We start from the raw sequence: 25,273 nt of genomic DNA, 5'->3' as shown, positions 1-25,273 counted from the left end.
CGAGGACCGATCCTTAGGAGTCGCCATGGCGGCAGGTGCTGCGCCTATCCAGCGCGCTCCAAAGTGTTCACTCTAGGCCCCACCGGTCAGAGAGGAACCATCGGAGCGGGCCCGGGCCAGGGACAGCAGGTACAATGAGGCCACACCAGGGCTCACGGCTAACGCAGTGTAGGCAGTGCTCGAGACAGGCCAGGCGATCCAGCAACCAGGATAGAATGGGGGCAGCGTGCACACGTCTCCCCCTCAAAGCCGGGAGTGCAGTGGGGGTCAGAGTTCGGCACTCGCCGAGTCAACAAGGAGCGGGACAGTCGGGACAGTGGGCACGGCCACCAAATCACTCCACGGCTCTCTCCACCCCCAGTCGGCAGCAGTCCAGCTCTCGGGTCTCTAGGAGCGCCCCCCCGGAAGAGCACACAGCCGCAGTCCAAGTAGTGACAGAGGTGCACTCCGCCACGCACACTCACAGCCCCACCAAGGAGTCGCCTGAATAAAGTAGTCAAAATGGCGGGCGAGTGGGGGAGGGGTGCAAGCGTGGTCGCATCTCCAAAGGCGCCGCTCCCCGTAACCCCCCCAGGGTATCGAGGCACCAACAACCCCTAATAGGGGAATGTAATGTAGTCTACGGTCCGGAGGGGGGGGAGCAAGTCCGCAGCCCCTGCGGGGCACAGCAAAGGGATCAGGCCAGGCCTACCGCCCAATAATTCAGGATCCGCTGCACTGACTGCACGCCTCGATCAGGGGTCAGGGCAACAGTACTCACGCTCTCCACCGTTGCTTTTAGGTTCCCCGAGGCCCCGGAGACTAGCCAGGCAATCCCCGGCAGTACCAGCACTCGGGGCGGAGCTCCGCCGCAGGAGCACAGCTCAAGATGGACGGCGCCTCGATCTTGCCACCACGATCGCCGCAGACCACGGGGGTCTCCCAGCCGTTGTTCCCCACCTCTTTAATCGCTCAGCAGCAGTCGCGGGTAGAACGCCGGGGTCCGCCAAGGGCTCGCCCGGCCTGGAGCTCGCAGTACGCTAGTCCTGAGCGGGTCGCCCGCAGCTCGGCTCCGCGACCCAGGCCCAGACAGCGGCGTTGCGTGAATCAGCGCGCCGCTTCAACCTCCGACAGTGCCTTCGTCTCCGCTCACGGAGGGATCCGGGACCGCTCCTTCAACTCGGGAGGTCCCAATCGGGTCAGAATGACTTCCGATACGATTCCCAAGCAATTTGACAGCCTGGGCAGGAGTTAATTGTAGGATTTGCGGGTCTTCGGGACGTAGCTGGTGGAGCTCACGTCCTGTCGGCCATGTTGCTAGGCCACCGAATTACTGCCCCTTAATGCCAACTTTAAACACCCAAAGATGACTTAAAAATACAAAAGCAAGATAAATAATGCTAAATAAAAAAAAGCATTGACAAGTACACTATTGGCCCACCATACTTGTCACTGAAGCACCCTTCTTTTTAGGTGGATGTGTACATGTGATCATGCAAAATGATGTGAGTCAAAGTGCAAGTTGGCTAGTGGCTGAAGTAGACTGACCCATTGCCATTTGCTGTATGCAGTGGTAGCGGAAGTAACATGTGAATGAGAGCTGAACAGGCCAATTGATGAATAGGGCGATACAAAGCCAAGACGTATTATGCTATTTTAAGGATACTAATACAGCACAAGTACATCAAAGTTTCTTGGTGCTATAACAACCTAAGAGTACCAATGGCAGAAGTTAAGTTAAGAATGATACATTTTTAAAGTTTCCTGAAAATGATTGAAGATTCAGAATGAATGGATATGGGAAGACAATTCCACTTTGTAGTGACCACAGTAAAGACCGCAAGGTTTCTGAAGGTGACAGTTCTAATGCTAGGGACTGTGAGAAGAAACAGATCATTCAAACTTACGTTTGCAGGGAGCTCAGTGCCAAGAGAATTCACTGAACGAAACTGGAGAAAGTATGCAGCCCTGATAGACACCAAAATTTAGTTTTGGATTCACATGTGTACGGTGGGGTGCCACGATTTAATAGATGAGCATTTTTATTTATGGTTTTTATTATTTATTGAGGCTGTATAGACAACTAAAGCTGGATCAAAGACCTATATAAAATGGACTCCATGAATACATCATTATGCATCAAGCTCATGTTAGCACCTAGGAACTCTGCATTAATGTTTACAGATGCTGGACTTCAAATATTGCTTACCCATGTTCCCAGACCAACTCAATACCATAAAAGTGTTTGAGGTGTTTATGGGCATTCGTTTTTTGATTAGTTTCTAACAGTTGATGTATTGTTCTCTTTGTCCCTGATTTGCCAATGTGCACAGTGTCTCTGATTTTGAAATAGAAAAGTCAACATAAACACAATGACCTGGTGCTCAATGTTAGAACTGCTCTCTAACCCGATCTGTTGGATCAGTATTACCTGGTAATAAGTCTAGAATTCTCTTCCAGGATTTACCCTTTCAAATATTGTTTTGCTTAATTTGAGTGTAGCCTCGCAATGATATCAACTTTCTTTTGATATAATGATCTATAATGCTCTCCTGTCATTTATTAGTGATGCAAATAGGAGGTAAAATCGGGCTAGCTAGACTAAACAATTGCTTATCAATATTTATATCATTGGCAACCATTCACCTCAATAAGACATCCTTTACATGGAGTTAGTATTGTTATTTGCCATTTGTATAGTTTGTTTGCCATTTGTGTGGCCTTGCAGTGCTACTTCCATCATGCATGATAGCATGCTGCCTTGGATCACTCCTCGGTGTCTCACCACAACTCTCTGTTGCGATCACTGTTTAAAAATGTGTGCACACAAAAATGCTGTTGCCGCACACAGAGAAGAATCATTAGAGGGAACATTGGTCCTGACATCATTATTTTGTGCACAAACTACAAAGCCCGTGGACTGTTGTAGTTCTGTCATGCTCTACAATACTATTGGTGGAGAGAAGGGGGAGTGTCAGGTCTCTGCTGCGACTCCGGAAGTTATAATACCGGAGGGCGTACAACGTCCCTGTCATCCCCTAGCGCAAATGAGTGCCGGAAGTACCACTCGTAGACGTTTTAACTCGTTCCTCCCATCTCTCCTCTCTTCCTCCTTCCCCTCCTTTTCAGGTCTTCTTTCACTCTCGGTAATCAGTCATTGAAATGGGTGACTATGGGCTATACTATTTCAGACAGCACTTTCTAACTCGGGGTTTGGAATATAGGTTCTGCTCACTGAACCCACTTGTCTGTACACTTCTGCTGAGGACTCTTGCTTTTTCTATCTTTCCCATTATGTGTATTTTTAAATATCACTGGCATGGCAAAATTGGAGCCCAGACCTTATTTTTTTTACTGACTGCTGTATCTATATGCTTCATGCATACACCGATATTGGCCTTCAGCTAATACTTAAATTACTGCTAGCCAAATCCATCTGCTTCATGCATACACCGATATTGGCCTTCAGCTAGTACTTAAATTACTGCTAGCCAAATCCATCATGTATTATCTCTGGGCATTTATGTATGTACTCATTTATGACAAACACAAAGGGAGTGCTACTGGTCTGAATCAGCTAGAAAGTGTCTGCTTTCTCATGAGGAGTGTGTGTGCACACTAAAGAGTGAGAAGTGAGAAAGAGGAAAGAAATCCCATCAGCCCACCCATTGGCGGAGCTTCATCATCTGGGGTTTAAAAGTGCGAACTGGTATCCACTAGGTCACTCACTCTTAGTATCGTGAGCGAACCTTAGAATCGGATCCACCAGTGATGAAAAGCCAAAGAGTAGTGGTAATAAGAGCTGTGGGAAGAAAAGTTGCAGTGCTCAAAAAATATGTGCTGGTAGAATAAGTGGTGTATTAAAATTGACTAGCATGGTGCCTAAGAGCAAATTTTATTATGACGGTCACCAAGATGACAAGGTTAAAAACAGAGTGTAGATAGTGTTTCAACAAATACTACTATCCTGTTGGTAAAGTTAACTGGTCGACATGTTTCAGCCTCAAATGGCTTTCTTCAGGACCTATGATAACAACACTACTGCAACTGTGACCAAAGTGTAATGAGGACTACATACCATGCAAGAATGACCTACCATCTGGCAATGTAGTGAGTGGTAGGTTCGGAAGTAATGGTTGTGAAAACTCCTCTCCTAAAAAGAAAACAGTGTATACAGACACATAGTGTAACAGATGAAAGCAACATATTATGATACAAACATATAACAGCCAACAAGACATTGCTCATTCATTGTTTATTGAATAATCACTCACCCAAAATTTACTTGGGAGTGGCCTCACCTCGCCTGGCACTCGCTCAGGTAATGAGGCCCGCTCTAAAGAAATGGAAACAAAAATACCTTTTGAATCACTGTCATGGTATAGATCCACTTCATAAGGATATCCCCTGGTGTCAAAAGTGGGCGTAAAAAAGGACCGCAGTTCTCAGCTAGCCTAACCGGCTGATGATTGATGATGTTAAAAATAGAAAGTTAATAAAAAGTTAAATGAAACCGAGAGCATATGCCAAGTTACTGCTTGGCCACTAGGCTACTACAAATATCTAGTTAGACTCAGGGTAACACCCGAATAGGCACTTTTCACTCAGTGTTACACCATGGTTTAACAACTCTTAGTATCAGTTGGTTGAGTTAGATACTTAGTTGGAAGTGTATAACCCAGGTGTGGAGCGAAAAATGAAAAGAGAGTGCTAGCGAGACAGATCTTCAATGGAGGATCCGTGGAGAGTGACAAGGACAAAATATCCCAAACACAACTACAAGTAAATGGACCTCCAAAGGCCTATTCTAAAGGTCCATAAGCCGCTGCACTCACATGTCCGTCGGTACCTCAAACCCCTTCTGAGCTGAGGGGAAGGTAACATGACAGACAGGACGGGCCGCTTAAATACGATGTTTGTGTACCGCAAAGGAAGCGTAAGGTTAATAGTTAATAGTTACCGCCTCCCAAGGTGTGCCTCAAAGCCGCGCTGTTCTGATGCCGGTGATAAAGGGCGGACCAGAGAGAAAGTTGTATTCACCCGTAGTGAAGCACTAACTGGGGATATGTATGTAAGCAAACACCTACTAGGTCTATTTCATCAAAGGGGTGTTACCAATCTAGCTGTTGGTTCGGGGAATAGTCAATCAGTGGCTTGCTTTCGCAAAATGGCCCAATAGAAAACCGGCAAAGTCGTCCCGAGCCTGCCTCACTCCTCTGCACATAGGCAACTCAAATGTTTTTTATACTTGCCCTGCCTGAAACAAAACACAAACAAGAAAAGACAAAAGACAAACGTGTGCATAATCATGAGGCTGTCGCCCGCGGAAGATCTACGAGAGTCGGCGAAAGACACGCGGGCACGTTACAGAAGGGTCTAATTCATCAGAACCGGTACACCGGCGCTCACCAATGGTTCAGTCAGTAGCCAATCAGAGCCCTCTCATTATAAGCCGACTCAAGCAAGAACCGGCAAAGCGTATATACATTGGCCGTCCCTCTGTTGTAATCTAACCGAATATCGACAATGAGCCCATTGAACACACAAAACAAAAACTGAGGCTGCCACAAAATTCGACGGCTCCTTCGGTGGATGGCAAAACATCCAAGGGTTAGTGCTAAGTGATACATGCATGGAAGAAGGGAACAGTCCATAAGATTAAGCTCGTGGAGTGATGAGTGCATACACATGGCCTAAGTGCCACTCATTAAATCCCTACAATGGGAGGAGGGATATAGGTGCACAACCACTCATAGGGATGTGAAAGGACCACTGTGTAGCAGATATTGGCAACTGCCCGGCACTCAAACAGGAGGGGGCAAGGTTGTTCCTAATGTAGTGCATGTATGATGAAATGTAATTATCCAGTTGGAACCTAGGTTGAAAGATGAAAAATCGTCTGGGTAATAGTATGATGGTGTGAACGTCTAGGTAATAGTGTGATAGTGTGAATGCCAACAACGTACCGGGTCAGTAAATTTTCAGATTTGGACCCATGGAATCTCGTCATTCAACCCCGCAGTGTCGCAATTCATTCTAAAAATCCACTTTTGTTCTTTGATAAACAAATAGTGGGATACGTCACTGACATGTTGGGGGATGTAGGGTTGTTCCAGTACTATCCACTTCAAATCGTCAGCAGTGTGTTTCATTGTCAGAAAATGATTCGTCAGGCATGTTGCTTGTTGGTTTCGCCTGATGGTACTCTTATGTTCATGAATACTAAGTTTCACCTTTCTCGTTGTCATGCCGACATAGCGAAGGGAGCAGGGGCATGTTATTAGATAGATCACCCTTTCGCTATTACAGTTGGTATGGTGCTTCAGGATCCATGGGCGCTCTGTGCCAATGTCCACTGTTAGGGTTTTCTCAGTCTGTGGGCACACAGAGCACACACCACATGGATAGTGGCCCTGAACCGGTGGAAGGTTCCATAGTGTGTTAGTAGATTCTTGAGGAAAAGCGCGAGGCCTCATTTATGAACATATTTCACACTCACTCTACACGATCGATAGCACATTTATACCAACATAAACTATTGTTTTTACTATCTCTGGAGTCAGCTGTCTTGCACCATGTTGGTTTGTCTGTTCATTACAATATTGAGCTCTCAACTGACTGCTCGCATGTTATGTTTTATTTATAGGACATATATGCTCCCTCGATTTTGCGTGAGATAGAGTTGGCCATGTTTACCTAATTGTGCAGGTAAGCTTTGAATATAGAAATACTTAAGACAAACAGTGTGACAATTTTTCGGGCTATTTAGGTGATATTGAGCAGATTTGAAACCTGCAAACTGACCAATGACAATATCTGTTTCTCTTTTTCTTTATTTCCGTTCTGTTTGGTTGCATGATTGTTCTTAGTGATGTATGTCGTATCTCTTTACAGGTATAACATCACCACCAGTGAACATCTGTCCAAGTCATATTCACCCAACCCTTGGTTTAGTATTCTATTTTGAAGGTTGATTACGTTTAATGCGAGACACACATAATAATCCACTCACCTATTTTTCTTTCTTGGTCCTGATGAATGCTGTCACACATTCACGGAGGGTACGAGGCAGAAACATGTTGACCACCACTGCTCTGTGAAAGGTTGAATTCCCTTCTTTCATAGCATTTGTTTTTAATTACCCTTTGGATGCCCCAATAAAACTGTTTGACGCACCATATAGTTAGTTTTATCTCACCCAGATTACTCACTTCATTCTACCTCCCTTACCACACCCTGCTACTCTATTGGTTTTAAGAGACCTCTTCTGTTACATCCCTGAGCTCCTCTGCCTCAGATAGGAGATTGTAGCTGGCTTTGCGACTAGGCTCTCAGTTCGAGGGTTTCCCTATGATGAAGCATGCTACCCATGGATGTGTGAGGGGAACCATCCTATAAAAGTAATTCTCCAGCACTCTTTCACTTTTCTTTGGCCTATTAGGTGATGTCAAATGTATGTATAGAAGGACTGGTGCACTCTAGTTCCTGTATGAGAGCCTTTAATATGAGGCTTTATCACAGTGTCTATTAAAAAGAAATCAATTCTGACATAGGATCTGTGAACATTAGAGGAGAATGTGCTGGTCCTCTCACTTTCATTTTGCATTCTTCAAGTATCTTTGAGAACTAGATCCTCCATAGCATGTGTGAGATGGAGAGCGTCTTGAGCACTTGTATCTCTGGATGTTGACCTGTCTAGTGAGGGATGGATTTAAGGTGGAATTGAATACCCCACCAACTATCCTACACCCTCTAGGGAATTGAGCTATTTTGGGGAATATTTCTTCATAGAATTATTTGTTTTCATTCAGACCGTAAATTCAAAACAGACTTGAGGCTTGGTGGCCAATTGTGCAATTGAGGTCCAGTATTCTACCATCTTCATCCTCAAATTTTCATCTCCGTTTGAAGAGTAGTCCCTTCTGTATCAAACAGCAACTCCCTTAGTTTTAGTGTTGGATGTTGTTTGGAACAGACAGGGATAACCGTATGAGCGCAATCTAGGCACCTCTTTAGTCAACAAGTTTATTTCCTGGATTAGAAATATATAACTATTTATGGTGTACACATCTAAGCATCCCTTCCTCTTGATAGGTGAATTAAGGCCTTGGTTATTAAGAGTAGCAATTAGGAGGAGTTCATCCGTTAGGTTTTCCAGAACTGTTACTATGAACAATGTGAACCATAGACAGGGGATTTTGTTAACTGATCTCCCTGTGTGCTTCAGGGAATTTATCTAATGAACCTTGATCACTGGGCAGGGTGTGGTGGATTTACCATGAGTCTTTAGTAGGACATGATTGTATACATTGTTTTTTGTGGAAAATTAAAATAAAATAGAATAACATACAATTGGTGACCAAAATAGACATAGAAGCATTAAACTAGAAAAAACAGGACATTCCTGTGGTCTGTGTCATGGAGAAGGGATTTTAAAGTCCATATCAAGAAAGAATGGTAGGGGTAGCTATTGAATTTTGACTCGGGCTCCGGAAGTCCTCTAGTAGTTATTCCAGTTCAAAACTCAGCAAAGTTGGAACAGCAACAGTTCTTCTGAACATTATGAGCATAGCAAACCCAACCCAGATCCCCACATCGCTTACTTAAGAGAGGTGGATCTATCGTACCATCTGCTCCTCTTGACGAACATCACACTATTCATCTCACTGGTCTGTTTGAAAGCTGCAAACCACCTCAAAAAGGGTGGGGAATTATCCCTCATCCGAGGTGTCTGCCAGGATGTCTCTATCATCATGTTGCTGAATCTCTTTGATCTGTTGAAACACTGAATTTTCCGACCTCCCAGAAGTTCCCAACTTGTCGTAGTTGCAGGAGGAGTTTGTGATACTTCCGTTTGTTTGAGGTGTAAGATGTCTCTCACCCCAGGTGGGGTTTTGATTTTGTACTGCATATTATCCTTGGCGAAAGATAGATAACATTGATTCCCCTACCTGTAGGGGGGTCTTCTACCGAAAGAAGGTTGTGATATCTCTAAATTCTCATCATTTTGCTAAAGTAATAACAGAAACATTTTGAAATAATAAGATTGTGTCTGTGTTCGACTGCATTGTGTCCTGGGTGTGGGTTGTTGCACTTATACTTCGAAATAATCCATTCTCATCAAGACATCTTGAGGCAAGTCTTGTTTCTGCCGGAATTGAGAGTAGACTCTATAGATCCTTTCCAGTTCTATCAAAGTGTTTTTGAAAAGTTGGAGGAGATGGCAAAACAGTGCTTTCACGTGCCTTTCCAAGTCCGAGTTTGATATCTCCTTCTTTAATCCTGCTCATCTCTATCATGCTCATGTTCTGCCAGGTTGGCTTTGAGTTGATGTATCTATGTTTCAGCTTTTTGGAGAGAGCAGGCAATATCTTTGAGGGCCTGTTGGATGTTTTGTCACAATTAAGTCATTTCCTTCTTAAATTCTGAGATTATTAAGTGACTGTCTACTTTTTGAGCTGGGGCTTGCATGTTGTGATAGTCAGAGCTTGCATGTTGTGATAGAGCTCGCATGTTGTGATAGCTAGAGCTTGCATCGGACTCAATGTGATATGGTCCCAATATGTCTTTGATCAGACCCTTATCCCTTTTTGGCTTATGAAGTAGCTGATTCTTTTTTGGCAGCGGCTATTGCTGTTAACTGCTAGAACGCCCTCCAGTGCTCAAAGGGCAGACCTTTGGTTGAAAAAGGAGCCAAGAGAAATGAGGCTCCTGCAAGATAGAAGGCAACCTGTTGGTTTAGCTATCACTTTGGGAAGTCTTTTAACCGTACAACAGTTTTAGAGTGCTTGAATTTGATTTTTAAAGTACTCTTTCGTCAGTGTTGTACAGATCATTACCTTAAGTGCCAAAAGGACAGAGATTTACAAAATATATTCAAGTCAACCATGTGATTTTGCAGCCAATCCTCCAAATGGACTCCTGTTGGTACCCTTCTCCACCTCACCGCCAGCTTGCCATCTTAATCACCTATTAGCTACAGCAAAGGACCAACAAGGACAAGGATTGCCCAAAGAGCATGCTTCAGGAGTGTTGAAGGTCCACGCTAGACGTGCCTTTTTAAAAAACATGATCTTCCAAGCGCTAAATGCAATATGGATGCTCCGAATGTCTTGACCTCCTGCTGGTCTTTTTAAATGGTCAAACACAGTCTACTTCAGCTCTGGTCCCTGATCCTCTACCAGGCTCTAGAAGGGCGAGTTCAGTTCTCACAGGCAGTTTTTAATGGGCACTTAGGTAATGTGGAATTCTTGCTACCTAGAGTGTTATATCTCCTCTTCCCTCATCCCCCAGTTCTTTTGGCAGTGGACAGTCCCTTCATAGGTTGAAGTGGTTTCTTGGTTCTAGTGGGGGGGAAAGAATTTTCACGGATAAATGCATTAAAAATTGACATTGCAGAGATGTGTGCCTTGGTTGGAAGTCTCTCAATCACACTGGCGCTTACCGTTGGGTAGTTGCCCTTGCTAATTTGAATGACAACCGCGTCTTAAGCTGGCCCGACTCTGGCCCACTCGGTGTCATAGCTGCTGTGTGGTAGTGTCCTCAGCGGCTCACCGGCGTCCAGAAGCCAAGCCTTGGTAGTCCCAGTTCTTCTCCACTGACACGCTGCATTGTAATTGATCCACAGGACCAGCCATGGCCACTCCCCCCAGCCTGACAAGTGTTAAGATTTGAAGAACTGAACGACTGGTCTGGCACACAGTGTCAACATCCCCTAAAACTAAAATATGCTCAAGTATTCAACTTCATTTGCTTTCAAATTTTTTTTAAAGTCTTACAGCTCCATTTTATTACTTTTTTACTTCTGTTCTAATGTTGTACGCGCATGTATCTATTGTATGCAATTCAAATATATTGTATTGTTAAATACAAATATACTACAAGATGCTTTTCTTTCAACAATTCTTTCAGCAGAACTAACATTTAGTACACACAACATAAATAACAATTCAGATCAATAAGAGCTGATATGCCTGTCCATTGTGCGAAGGTGCTGCATTTGCAAATAAGGCTTCACTAATATGTTAGGGCAGTAATACTCAAAGTACAGCCCTGGGGACACGTGGGGCCCTCCTGACCTTTACATGCGCCCCCCTGGTCAACAGCAGCACTGGGCTGCTGTTTCTGGACTCAGCAGAAACATTGAGAACTATGTTAAATAAAGGGGCACACATTTATTTGCAGCTTAGCTAAAGTTAAAGCAAGTAATTAAGGTGAGGCTCACCATTTAAATTTGGGAACTTCATTTTCAAAGACATGTTGCAACTATAAAAATATGACAGTCTTCAAAGTTCAAAAAGTGTATTTCAATAACATACAGAAGCTTTTCGTCTTAGTACATTAGATTATATCAGTGCATTAGGATTTTTTTGTCTTTAAAAGTGAAAGTTTCTAAAGATGAACTTAGACACATTCATGCTTCCCCTCCACCATAGCAACACTGCAACTAGTGACTAAGAGGCAAGACAGTTGTGATGTCTACCACCTGAGTGGCCATGGTTCATATTATACATGGATGACATTATAGTTTAGCAGATAAAACGCAAATGTAAATGTCGGAATTTGTAAAGCGCACAGCTACCTCCATCGGAGGTGTCCCGGCGCGGTCTGTATACCGCTTAGGAACCCTTCCTGGCAAATATCCACTCCTGGGCACCCCCCAGGTGCAGCCAGGCATCCCAGCACTTTTGGGGCCGTTGTGGAGACTAAGCAAGCTATTGCCCAGAGTTGCAGCGTGGGACCCATGATCAGAACAGGCACTGTGGCGAGAATATCCAGTCAGGGGAATTAATGAGCCAGAGACCCGCCGAGGCAGGAATTGAACCCTGGTCCCTGGCCAGAGCTCTGAATCAAGGTCTGCCTGCTCTAACCATTGAGCCACACTTCTCCACTAAAGAGAAGGTTTCATGTAGTGCACACTCAGAAGTCATGTATTTCTGGGTCCTCATATTTAATAATAAAAAAAAAGGTAAAGTGAAATAAACCAATTGTCTAGAATCACATAATCTGGTCAACTGGGGAAGCCTGGATTGACCCCAGGTTTTCTTGCTTCATAAAGTGCAATTCAACCTATGTATGTACATGCGTATACACACACCTTACAACCCCAGCCACACCTGCTATCAATGCGGCTCTCGATCACACTACAAGCAAACGTTTTGGCCCCTGGAAAATGTTTGCGAGTACCCTTGCGTTAGGGTATGCACCACATAAGTGGAACTTCCGTTAATAAATTATTGCAAACCATATTTGCCAAGTCAATACAAAATCATCTTGTATTCAAACACAATAATGTTATACCTGTGTTGCAGAGGGTACACACATAAAGCATCACATTATTTTGTATTCAACAAGTTAGTTTTTGTCTATTTATTAGACTGACAAATTACATTTGTGCAGCAAATGAGCTACGGCGGTCTAGTGAATAGTAAGAAACGTTCTTCAATAATTCAATTAGCTATTCATGGGTGTTTTTAAGATTATCGGTGCAGAATATTACTCAATGGATTAAGTGATTACACTTAACATGCCGGAAATTATGTGATTCATTTAAAAACTTGTTTCATTAATACAAATGGTACACAAGACAAAGACATGACATCCTTATGATATGCTGATCAAACGACTTTATATTGCTTTTTGTAACAGAGACAAACCAAGCTGCCTGTTTTTGTTGATGAGGGCTCCCTTGACGCCATGATGGTAGTACATGTTATACCTGTTTGATGATAAGCTATGTTGACAAAGAGACGCATGGTATATGCAGGGTCAGCTTTTTTCTTTTCATCACTTCCTGACTCTATACCACCAGCACATAAAGAAGTGATTGATCTGTGAAGAGAGTCCTTCTTGACTCCCATGACCTGCTTGCTCTGTTTTGGTCTCACCCTGTCATTGTTTATCTCACTGTTTGCCATTGGCTGTGCAAGCAGTGAGTTTGCTTGATTGTGATGCATAGATTTTGACAGTATGTCCACCTGTCTCACCACTAACTTACAAAATACATTGCATATATAACACGTTGTAATGTGTACATGGAACAGTCTTACATGCAATTGCTCCTTCTCTAATCTGTTATCTTGTTCTAGAGCATGTGTCTCAAGGGCATCAGTCACAGGTTCCATGTAAAGCTGATGGAAATGTAAAAACTCTTTTGCCTGCGAGTGAGACCCTGAATGATCCTGCTGTTCTTACTTTAAAAACCTGGGATCTGATTTAGCGTACTGTGGGTAGCCCGCTGAGTTTTTGGTCTTTGCTTGGATCGCCCACTATATCTAGAGATCACCACCCGACAGGCGGGGATCCAACTGCTCTAAATGGAGCTGTTGAGGCTCAGCACCATTAAAGGAGTGAAGCTTTGCTGATGAGGGTCCATGTTTGATTCACCCGCTCTGCAAATGTTTTTTGGTTGAAAAAACAACGACCCGGTGTGCAGGGAGATTTTCCATGCATTTGGGGGTCATTGTGCATTTGTCCTACTTCGACTGCCATGCAAAATAAGTGACAGTCTCCCTTTCCTGAATAGGGTGACGGGACAACCACTTTGACAACATCGGCCTATGGCGGTCGGGCTGCCAGGTTAAAGGTTTAAGCTAGCAGAGCCAGTGAAACATCTGCTGGTATAAACCCAGATTAATCAAAGGATTGCGTTGCTTTTGCGTCACAAGGGCCGGACTGGCTACCGGGCGTTTTGGCATGCTGCCGAGCTGGGGGCTGATGTCACTGCGGTGGGGGCTAACTTCATTGATGGAGACCTGCATGTGCTTCGAAATAAACGAAGCAAAACAAATTTTGTTCAGCACTCGCAGGTCCCCTTCGACGAAATCAGCCCCCAGCTCGGCAGCATATCAAAACGCCCGGTAGCCAGTCCCGCCCTGTGCGTCTCTCAGGGGGACAGAAGGGTAAAGCAATCGCTAAATCAGATTTACCAAGCTATGCAAGGCCACCTTGTGTGGTCCTGTGTTACCCTGTGCTGGGAAGGCATTACATGGGTGGAGAGTGGGCGTTCGCACAGCTCCACCCATACATTTTGGCCATTCCCAGTTTACCAAGACAGGTAAACCTGAGAATGGTTCAGAATGCTTTGCCTTACTTACAGGTACAACAAGAAGAAATATCATTATTTTTCCTTGTTTTTTCCTCTTTCTAATTGTGCTGCATACGTAGAAAGAGGAAAACACCTCTAAAGATTGGTTTTTTTTTTGCATTAAGGTGTACCTTCCGGCACAACAATAATCCTGCCTACAAAGCAGACACCCTTGCACCATGATGCAAGGGTGCCTGTGTTGGCTCTTGGCAGCACACAGTGAACTAGCGCAGATAGACAGCAGAAATGTGCCATATATTGGCATATAATGCGCATTCCAGCAGTCTCCATTCGATGCAGCGCTGCACATCAAATAATGATATATCTGGACCCAGGGCTCCCCACAACTGTGGAATGAATGTGTGGAAATATTTCAATTTGTAAAATAGGTGCATAATATCATGTTCATTTTCAGGAATCTCAATTATAGCATGATTCAGTTGTGCACATTTTGACAATATCAGCTTCTAGAAAACAGTGAATACTTAAAGAGCCCCATTCTTAAAAGAAAATTGGCGGCTAATTGTAATTGAGGTGCACAAGTTACATTTGATTTGTAAATCCTCAGACCGACTTTTCACTAATTGCATTCACAGTGCGCAGACGCACACGTAAACACTCTCTCTCTCTTTCTCTCTTTCTCTCTCTCTCGTTATTTGCATAGTGTCAATTTTAAGGTGCTGTTGCACCATTGAATTACATTCTTTCCTATTAGAGGTAGGAGCACAAACATGCTTGGAGAGTGGAAGGGGAAACTGACATTTGAATTGAGGGTCTTGGTTCTCAAGAAGACCTCCCCTGGAGGATGTGTTAGATAGACATAGTGAGATGAGATTTTATGAACCCACTAAAAACCTGGAAGAAACTTACAATGCATAGAATTCTGGCAATTTTCACCTACATGATAGGAATAAACAATGGTTTGAGTTATTTACCCTGGAGATCAGGGGTGTACAAACTTGGTTCTGCGTGATTATATGAAATTTCGGAAAAACTATGCAAAACTATTCGTAATTATGTGAAATGCCAAGCCAGCATTAAATGCATCTTTGTGTGCATTTTGGATGTGAGGGCACATTTTGCACTAAAAAACGAAAAGAACACTTGCGTTTTCGTAGTTCATGTTGTTACCTTGCACTTGTGCTAAATTGTTGCCCCAAACAGTATTTAATTACACAATATGTCTCAATAATATAATTTTGGAAATTTCACAAAGCAAGGGTAAAGTAAAAATGCCCAAATTAAGTGATATTAAGCCTGTACACCAGAATTTTCCCCCAAGCCGACTTGAGATATGTTTAGGAATACACAAGCATTGCAGACTTTTCTGTCCTTGCTTTTTACTGCCATGCTATGACTCAAACTGCTCACTTTTCGTTCAATTTGCTAAGTTTTATGCAAATTTAGAGTTTTCCCATGAATCCTTGTGTTTGTGTATTTGTAGATCATGGCATGCTGCTAGACGGTCGCTTCCCCTCATTACTGCGGGTCAGGGTGTCAGCATCCTGGCTGGTGCTGGGCTATGTTTTGGCTTGCTAAGCCATCGAGGGTTGTAGAGTTGACGTCATCACTCACGTCAATATCGTCTAGTGGCCGGTGCATTGCTTTCTCCTGGCCTTCCTGTGCTCTCCCTTGGGTGTCTGCTTCCTTCCACGTTCCGGCCTACTAGACAAAACAAGCAGAGGGGGGCGATGCACATGCGTCAGGTGGGTCTACACTGCAGAATCCAGATGCAGATATACCCCAGGACATGATTGACAGACTCAAATCTATAGTTAAGATTACTAGACAAATACATGTTTTCATAATGCAGTGCTCCAATCCCGTGCTTTCCTTTTACAAATCTTTGTATTCAGGCATGTTAGCTCAATTGAATCAACTGAAGTGAACGAGGACTACAACACCCAGAATGCACCAGGTTGGTGAATGAAAACACACGACCAGAGCATCGCATCCTTGGTGATGTGGAGTCATTGGTACAATCCGGAGCATGTTTGATGGTACTCATGTTGTCCCTGCTATGCTCTGTCCAGAAGCTGTATGTTCAGCCTGCTACGTGTTTTTATGTTATGTCGATTGCCGTTCGCGTGTAGCACTACCTTTACTGTTGATAAATTAAAAAAGACCGAGGGGCTTATTTAAAAGCCCCTTGCTCACTTTTTATATGATAAACACGCACCGGGCGAGTAAGGAGCTTGTACATAAACCCCCGAGTATGGGAATGCAAGTTAAGGAAAGCTAATAATCCACAGTGGCTGACTTCCACACTTGACGTGGGACAACCACTGTCTACATTTAAGTCAGGGCAACTTTCATTGGATTTCACCAGGCGACAGTTCAAGCTTTTGAGAATTAATTTAGAAACGTATTTTATCTGCTAACCAACAGATCACACACGTGTACCAAATGAAGTATGCGTGGCGAGGGGAAAAATACCTGCATTTCAGTTGAGTGGGTCAACATATCCCAGAGATAAATGTTTAATTCCTGGATGCGTTCCTGGCTGTGTAAAATGCACGATGGCAGATACCCAACGCAAAATGCTGGATGGATACACTAAGGGGCATATTACCAACAAGAAGCGATATTTACAGCTAAATAGGCTTAGCGACGATTTTTTTATCGCTGCCTATCGCTGGATATGTTAGCGGAGAAAACATGCTATTAGCAACGTTTTTCTCCATTGTGCTAAAATATCCAGCGATAGCGGCAAAATGCGTGAATATCGCTGAGAATACAGCGATATTCACGCATTAGCGACAAAATGCTCTTAGCCATGTTATCCACCTCCCATTGAATAACATGGCTAAGAACTGGTCTGGGCAGATGTTAGTTTTTGGAGATATTCGCGCTTAGCGCGAATATTACCAACGCTACGCCTGCCTTGCTAATAGGCGATAGCGACGTTAGCGACTGCTTTGAGTCGCTAACTGGTTGGGTACGCCCACTTTGTATGTCATTAGCGATAAACATCGCTGACATGCAAAGCGGGCCCCAAACCGTTCGCTATCGCCTAAAAGCTGTCGCTAACATCAGTTAGCGACAGCTTGCTAATAGGGCGATAGAATTATCGCCGCCTAGCGGCCGAAAACGGCCGCTAAATCATCGATAATTGTCTATCGCCCCCCTTGGTAATATGCCCCCAAATCCACAGCTTAAAAAAAGAAATCAAAAGTATTCCACTGTCAGTCTTTTTCAAAAAAACTGTTTGAAAAAAAAAATCAAATGTACAAAAAGGGATAACCCAGTCTACTGTGAGGGTACCAAGTTCCACCCTTGCTGTCATTACGAGTAGTGTGGCGATTTACGTCAAATGCCGTTATTTTACGCATGCAGAAAGCATTCTGCACAGTCACAAGTTCAAACCCTGCATGCGGTAAAAATTGCATGTGTAAAAAAATTGCATTCGATATTTGCTGCATATGATAAATATCTACTCGTAACAACAAGAGAGGAAGGGAGACAAAGAACGCTCCTATTCCCCTCGGATTAAGATACTAAACAACAACGCCTACGTTGTTGTTTAGTATGATAAACATCTTCACTGATAAATGCTGATAACGATATTTAATAATGCTTGCGATTTTGCTGCATGTGTAAAATAAAAAAAACAACCTAAATATGCTCTCAATTGGAAAACAGTGGAAAATAGCACTGAAGAATACCATTACCACAATGCAAGTGGTAAATCAGAGAAAAGTATAATTTTACTGAACATCTGCTATGGGTGCCCCGCTACAAGGGCGTTTCATGATGCTGGGCCAGATGCCAATACTTCAGCAGTTCGCGGTGCACTAGTGCACACACACAGGCAGTGCTGCTGCATTCATGGAGGCAAAGACGTAGGAGGACTCGAGGAATCAGAGGACACCGCTGGATCTCCTCAACATGACATGAGCAGATGTACTTACCACCTATAGACCTGCCATGGATAACATAGGACATTTGCTTGACTCCCTAGGAGATGTTCCTGTTCCCAACATTGGCATAAGTACTGATTTACCTCCACTCCTTAAGTTGTCGGACGTCCTTGCTTTCTTCCAACAGGCAGGACACGGTACTGTGCTAATGGTGTGTGGAATGTCACGACCCACGTTTTTTTAAGTACTCATCTATACGATGACTGCTTTGCTCAACCTAGGAGGACAGCACATTGCATAGTGACCACACCGTCATCTGCTCCCACCCAACATCATACACATTACATTTGCCCATATAATGATTACACTGAACACATTGTTTATGGATAAGAACTGCTGCAGGTTTATTTTCATACAACAAGCGTATGACGTTTGATGTGTTATCTTACGGGCGATCCAAGGCAGGCAGCCCCTCGCTGTCCCGCCTGTCTAATGAGCCAGCCAGCACGCTGAGTCAACGCTCGGACAATGCAGCACCTTGTAGATCCTTATCTTATACTACCGCCCCCCCTTTCAGGGCGGAGCGGTATGGCACACCCCCGGTCGGTTCAGGCCCCCCGACCGCCCAAAGGACTAACGAGGCGCCGTCGCGGTTTCCCGGAACCTCCTGCGGCTCCAGGTCCTTGGCTCAGGCACCCTTACTATGCCAGGCAGAGGTACCCTTACTGTACCAGTCTGCCGCAGAGGTACCCTTACTGTACCCGTCTGCCTCCAGATCGCCCTGTAACTCCGCCTGCAACACAAGAAAAAACATTAAAATATTCAACATATCCGCGCCGCCTGTCCAGACGCTGGGTACGAGGATAGGGTGGGTGCAGCGCTCAGGCGGGCGGACAGGAACAGAAGCAGGAACAGAGGCAGAGCTGGGGGCGGCCGGAGCTTAAGTAACTGGCCTGCCCCCACTGGTAAGCCCTCCCCTGGCAGCATGTCATGGAGACCCCGGGGAGGGGCAGACGAGGCTCGCAGCGCCTCCTTCGAGCCCTGGACAGGGGGGAGGGGCTGTGACTAGTGGCCACTAAGGTGGCTGCCCTGCCAATGTCCCCCTGCGTGGGACGCGGGCAGCGGCATAGTGACCACACCATCATCTGCTCCCACCCAACATCATACATATTACATTTGCCCATATAATGATTACACTGGACACATTGTTTATGGGTAAGAACTGCTGTAGGTTTATTTTCATACAACAAGCGTATGACGTTTGATGGGTTATCTTACGGGCGATCCAAGGCAGGCAGCCCCTCGCTGTCCCGCCTGCCTAATGAGCCAGCCAGCACGGTGAGTCAACGCTCGGACCGAAAAATCAGATGATAATAACACAAAGTTATTCTCATTTTATTTTTAGCATGGGCTACGGTGTCAGGTTAGGGTGGGCGGGACTGGGGTCACACAGTGGATATCTAGGCCTTTTGCAACATGTGGCGGTCCCAGCCTTTGCCGCCACAGGCAGACTGGGGCGGATGTGCTGGCAATCAAATCCTGCGTTTGCCACCCCACATGCTCGCAGGTAAGGGGGTGCCGCCGCCCCCAAAACTCGTGCCACCCGGGGCAGACCGCTCCCCCTTGCTACATCACTGGGGTCTCTGGAAGGAGGAGTGGTTGGTGCACCATAAGGGCTCATGACAGTTTGGCCGGGCATCTTGCACATCGGGGTATAGAACTGTCTTAGGCTCCCAGGCACTGCCTGAGCAACCCAACATGCCACTCATACCAATCAGGATGCTGCTGTCATGCTGGTTAAAGCAGCATCGTGATTGGGTTAGGGGAGTCTAGGAGCCTATGTGCTACCGTGCTGTGGGGAGTTAGAAAGAGAAGAGGAGGGAGTAGAGGCGGAGCCTTTCACAGGTAAGTGATCTTTTAAAAAAAATTTAACACCTCCCGCCCGCCCACACCCTTGTTCTGTAGCAGCCGCCACTGAGCAAAGCTTGCTGCTATAATTAGCAGGGGCGGCTCCTCCACGTGGGCGGAGGAGCGTCGCCCCACTGCTTTCTCGTAGTGCACGAAGCAGAAACATAAAATGGTATTTTAAATACCATTTTATGTTTCTTCTTCTCGCACTGCGAGAAAGCAGAAGGGTATGCCTGGTTAGAGGCGGTCGGTCCTGCAGGAGTCCAGGGGAGGAATGGCTTGCCCACTCTGAGTGCACTGACTGTTTGGTCGGCCCCAAGGGCCGACCAAACTAATCATACGCACTCTGCATTTTTCTATATAGGCTGCATGCAGCCTACATAAAGAAAATGGCCTCCCCATAGATGCCTGTTGGGTCGGTGATCTAGCCAATCACAATGCTGCCATGGCAGCGTTGTGATTGGCTTAGGGGATGGGAGGGAGGCTTCCTGCTTCCTGTATAGAGAGGAGAGAGGAGAGACGCGACACAATGTTATGCGGGACCGGAGGAGATGGTAAGTTAAACATTTAAAAAAAAAAATTAACCCCCCCCCCCGTCCCCGCGCGACCCTCTCCCCTCTACCCGCGAGTCGTGCCGGTTGCGACTGATAATTAGGTTCCCCAACGAGCTGGAGGACATGGACTCTACAAATATTGCTCCGGTTTCTCCACGTATTTATGAACAGGCAAATCAGAATCGTTAGATAAATAATGCAATTAACATTTAGATGGTTTGTGACATAGATTTTTGTTTCACCCACTGCTCTCCAAGGACGCAACTCATGATGCCATGATACTTCTTTGAAGGTGCCTTCCAAATAGCATGGAAATATACTACTCACATCACAGCTGGACACTTGGCATGTACATTACACAACACAGCATGTATTTAACTGTAGATGACTGCATGCTGGTTTGAAATTATAAGGGATCTTAGTTAGTCATATTAATGATCATTGACTGCTTTAAAGGAAAAGGTTTTCCATTTTGACATGCAAAGATTGGGATGGGCGCCTGTTCTGCTTTGCAAGCCACCATCCCTGTATTTGTAGCCAATCACAGAGGGTCACAAATTGTGACGTGCCAAATTAATATTCATTAGGCAGGTCATTCAGCCACCGGGTGGAAATGGCGATTTTACAAGATGACCTACTAGTAAATAGGTCACTGTGCAATTCGCAAAACAGCAGTGAGCAGTTTTTTTGGCCACAGACTCTTCCTACATGTGGCCTGAAATACCCTCAGCCACATGCAGACAGGACATTCCAAGTCCCCTCGGAGCGCCTCGACCTTACAAAGGAACTTGACCATCCAATGGTATCATAAATCATCCGTGACTTGCAATATTTTTATAAGATGCAACAGGGGTGTATCATCCTTTATTTAACACTATCCTGTATAACAACCTCTATGAATCATGCATCGCAAAACACTTTTCACCTCAGTATGGCTGAACCAGGAAAAACACCATTTAACTTTTTTTTTTTTTTAAAGTACAGCCTACAAGCTGTTACTCGAGTGAAAATGCTGCACGGGAAACAAACCAATACTTCAGGCTTTAAGTGGGCCGGGTCCTGCCTGTGCTCTGAAACAGCAGTTCTAAAAAACAGGCGCCGAGACGGGTCTCCAACGGGCTCTCCATGTTTGCCCTCACCCTCTGGGTGAAAAAAAATCTTAACTCTGCAGCAGTGCCAGCCTTCACTGCCTTTGATGTAACTTTAAAGAGCCTTATTTTCATTCTTTCACAGTCTCATCATTTCAAAACTGAAGCATTTTCAATATTCTTTACAACAAAGCCATAGTTGGTGCTCATTTATCATATGCAACTAGCAACCATTAACAAAGCCAATAGCCCTGGCTTGTTGCAGGTGTAATGTTACTTATTGCATTATATATCTGGATGTATGGATAGAAACATCAAAATACCAGTCGGGAGGCACACTATGCTAAGCACAGAGGGGCATATTACCAAGGGTGGCGATAGGCAATTATCGTCGGTTTAGCGGCCGTTTTCGTCCGCTAAGCAGCGATAATTCTATTGCTCTATTAGCAAGCTGTCGCTAACTGATGTTAGCGACAGCTTTTACGCGATAGCGAGCGGTTTGGGTTAGCGATATTTATCGTTAATGACATGCAAAGTGGGCGTACCCAACCTGTTAGCGACTGAAAACAGTCGCTAACATTGCGATCGCCTATTAGCAAGGCAGGCGTAGCGATGGAAATATTCCCGCTATCGCCAAAAACTAACGCCTGCTCAGACCAGTTCTTAGCCATGTTATCCAATGGGAGGTGGATAACATGGCTAAGAGCATTTCGTTGCTAATGCGTGAATATCGCTGTATTCTCAACGATATTCCGCATTTCGCCACTATCGCTGGATATTTTAGCACAATGGAGGAAAACGTTGCTAACAGCATGTTTTCTCCGCTAACATATCCAGCGATAGGCAGCAATAAAAAAAATGCGCTAAGCGCATTTTTGCGATAAATATCGCTATTCCTTGGAAATATGCCCCAGAGTTTTAGCTTGTGTTTTTAAGCCACGCCCATAATTACATCGTCCACGCTCCCTTGAGAGACAGCCCTATCTTTTTCCTCCCACTTAAAACCCTGAATACTGATAGAGGTCTCACCTGCTAAATATCAAATAAGTGGGCGGAGAAAAAGAGAAGGAAGGCAGCACCACTGCAATAACATACTAAAATGCATATCCTAGATTTTATCGAATAGAGACAAATAAAATACACATCACTGTCATCGTTTGTGTCGCCCGACCCGTGTGACATCGGGACGGCGATGACAGGGCGGCATGTGTCAGACAGGAATATTCTCTGTGTTTATTTAACTTTCCAGGAAGTGTTTGGGTTCCGAGTCATATTTCATCTAGGCTCAGAGGTGACCAGGGCAGCTGCGCATGTGCTCTGGCAGGAGGCAGATGCGTCTGTCAGTGAGACATAAAAATCAGAAATACTCTCTCCACGACCTTATGGGCTCAGCTCCACCTGTCTGCTGACGCAGCAATCAAGGCTCAACGGCGCTGAGACGTTTTATTTTGTGGTGTCTGAATTAGAGTGTTTATGCAACACTGACAAATGCAGTAGGATACTGGTTGGTATCTCCTAAAGTTTTCCGTTTGTTAAATGAATAAGTGCCAGGGCTGTCGTCAGGAGGGCACTGCGCCTCGCACCACCCTTTGCCCCTGCCGGCGCTGCCAATGACAGTACTAGTACAGCTACTAACCATCACACTCCTACAAGTCTGACAATCCAGACTGTTCCAGGCCCTCAAAGCTACAAGAATGGCTTGGGTGACAGGTTTTAGTCGTTGTTATTAAATTAATAAACTACTGTTGTTGTGCAGATCTCTAAATCAGGCAAACAGTGCCATCAAGTTTTGACTGTTATAAGTGCCGGTGAGGAGCACTGAAAACCACCGCCTCAAGTTAACCCCTTGGCCGCGGCAGTAATTCCGCCGCGGCACTGGTGGGAGGGGGGTCCTCCCCTTCCGCCATGCTCGTGACGGAACCACTCCGTCACGAGCCACGGGCGCGCTGTGCTTGTGACGGAGTGGTTCCGTCAAGGCCCGCCCGCTCAATAGAACGCCCGCGCAGTTGCGGAATTCCTGCAGCGTGGGCGGGGCGGTTGCGCCATGACGGAACCACTCCGGCACCAGCACAGCGTGTCCGTGGCTCGTGACGGAGTGGTTCCGTCACAAACACGGAAGAGGTTAAGGACAGCAAAGGTTGCAAATATTTACCAACAAAAAGACCACAAGTACAGTGCAAAATTGTGTGCGCCACGCAAGCGAGCAAGCAAGCATTAGTAAATATGACACTGGGGTCCAGATTTACCATTTGTTCACGTAGGGCATTGCTGCAGCGGCAAATGCTGCGCTGTGTGAGAAAGAGAGAGCGGGAGAGCGCCAAGTTTACTAAAATATGGCACTCGTCTCCCCTTTCCCTGGCACCGGCGCTGAAATCAGCTGCTGTGTGCCACAGAGACACGTTTGTGCCATGGTGCAAGGATGTCTCCATGAGTCTAGCATAGGTTTCCTACTGGAAGGGTACACTTCCAGTACAAAATACCATGCTTAGACTAACTTTAGCCATTTTCCCTCTTGTATGTGGGCTGTAAACTGCAGCACACGTACAAAGTTGGAAAAGGATCCAAAATGTAAACCTTTCTCCTTTCTTGCACCTATTGTAAAAGGGCACAGTTTTCTGATGCTAAAACCTGTCTACCTTATTTAATAAATAGGGTTTAGGGTCAGAAACCTTGGGTGGTTGCATGAGAAAGCCTATGCACCACTCATGATATGACATCTTGGAACTAAGTAATACGAAGCAGCACTATGCGCTGCTTTGCGTTTCTTTCACGTTATTTCCAGCTCTAACAAGTGCAGCGCTGGAAAGTAAATTGGAAAAAAAAGATTTTGCACCGATTTGCATCACTTTTGTGACACAAACACGGCGTACATCTCCCCCTGGGTGTCCTAGCCTGCACTGTATAAAAATACAGTAAGCTAAAATGTAAGGTAAAATTGTAAGGGGAAATAATCGAGAAAACTCCTTCCTTCATTAGTATTGTATTTTATATAGCACTTTACATGAGCACCAGATTATGCTAGGTCGGGTTTTTTTAGGCATGGGGAGAGAAAGCAATTTGCGCACAATCTCAGGTATTTGAGGTGACGCCTGGACATAAACCTGGGTCTTTAGTTCCAAATTGCCTCTCTGACCTTTAGGCTACCTCTGGCCCTCAGGATGGATTCTATTTAAATTAGTAAATGTTGTTTAGACAGAATATTAAGTCATATATGGCAGGTCAACCACAACATAGGCATGTCTCACCAACCAGTTACCAGAGCCCGTTTACTGCACAACATGACTTGACATTTAGAAAACAAAGAGGGCGATATTAACAATAAAATGTCAACGCGCGATGATGGAGCCGGGTTCCCTAATCCCAATTTACCCTATAACCTCTGATCGATGAACCTTTGGTGCCTGCTTAGAAGTGTAGAGGGGAGAAATAATTTTTCACAACGAATCCAATTACCCAATAGTTCATGACTCCTAAGAATCACAGACTCCAAGTTCTAGGTTAGTTGATTTATTACAAAGCCAAAAATAACTGGACATGCAAGCACCTCAAGACGAGGTTGTAGATATACATTGGAACTAATACAAAGCCAAACCTATGGGCAAATTTAAATTTCTAGAGCATGAAAAGAAAGAGGAAATTCCAAAACCAGGACGCAGGCAAAAAGTGCCCTCACGTCTTGATCAGACTTCATTGAAGGTTCTTGAGTGAAAAGCATTAGTCTGTCCCTACACTTCTACTAACGTGACACCCCTACTTAGCGTTCGCCAGGCAATTCAGGAAAAGGTATCAGCGCTTAGA

Source organism: Lissotriton helveticus, chromosome 4_1 (genome assembly GCF_964261635.1).
Source record: "Lissotriton helveticus chromosome 4_1, aLisHel1.1, whole genome shotgun sequence".
In the NCBI taxonomy this organism is placed as follows: Eukaryota; Metazoa; Chordata; class Amphibia; order Caudata; family Salamandridae; genus Lissotriton; species Lissotriton helveticus.
Note: the sequence above shows the minus strand (reverse complement) of the source record.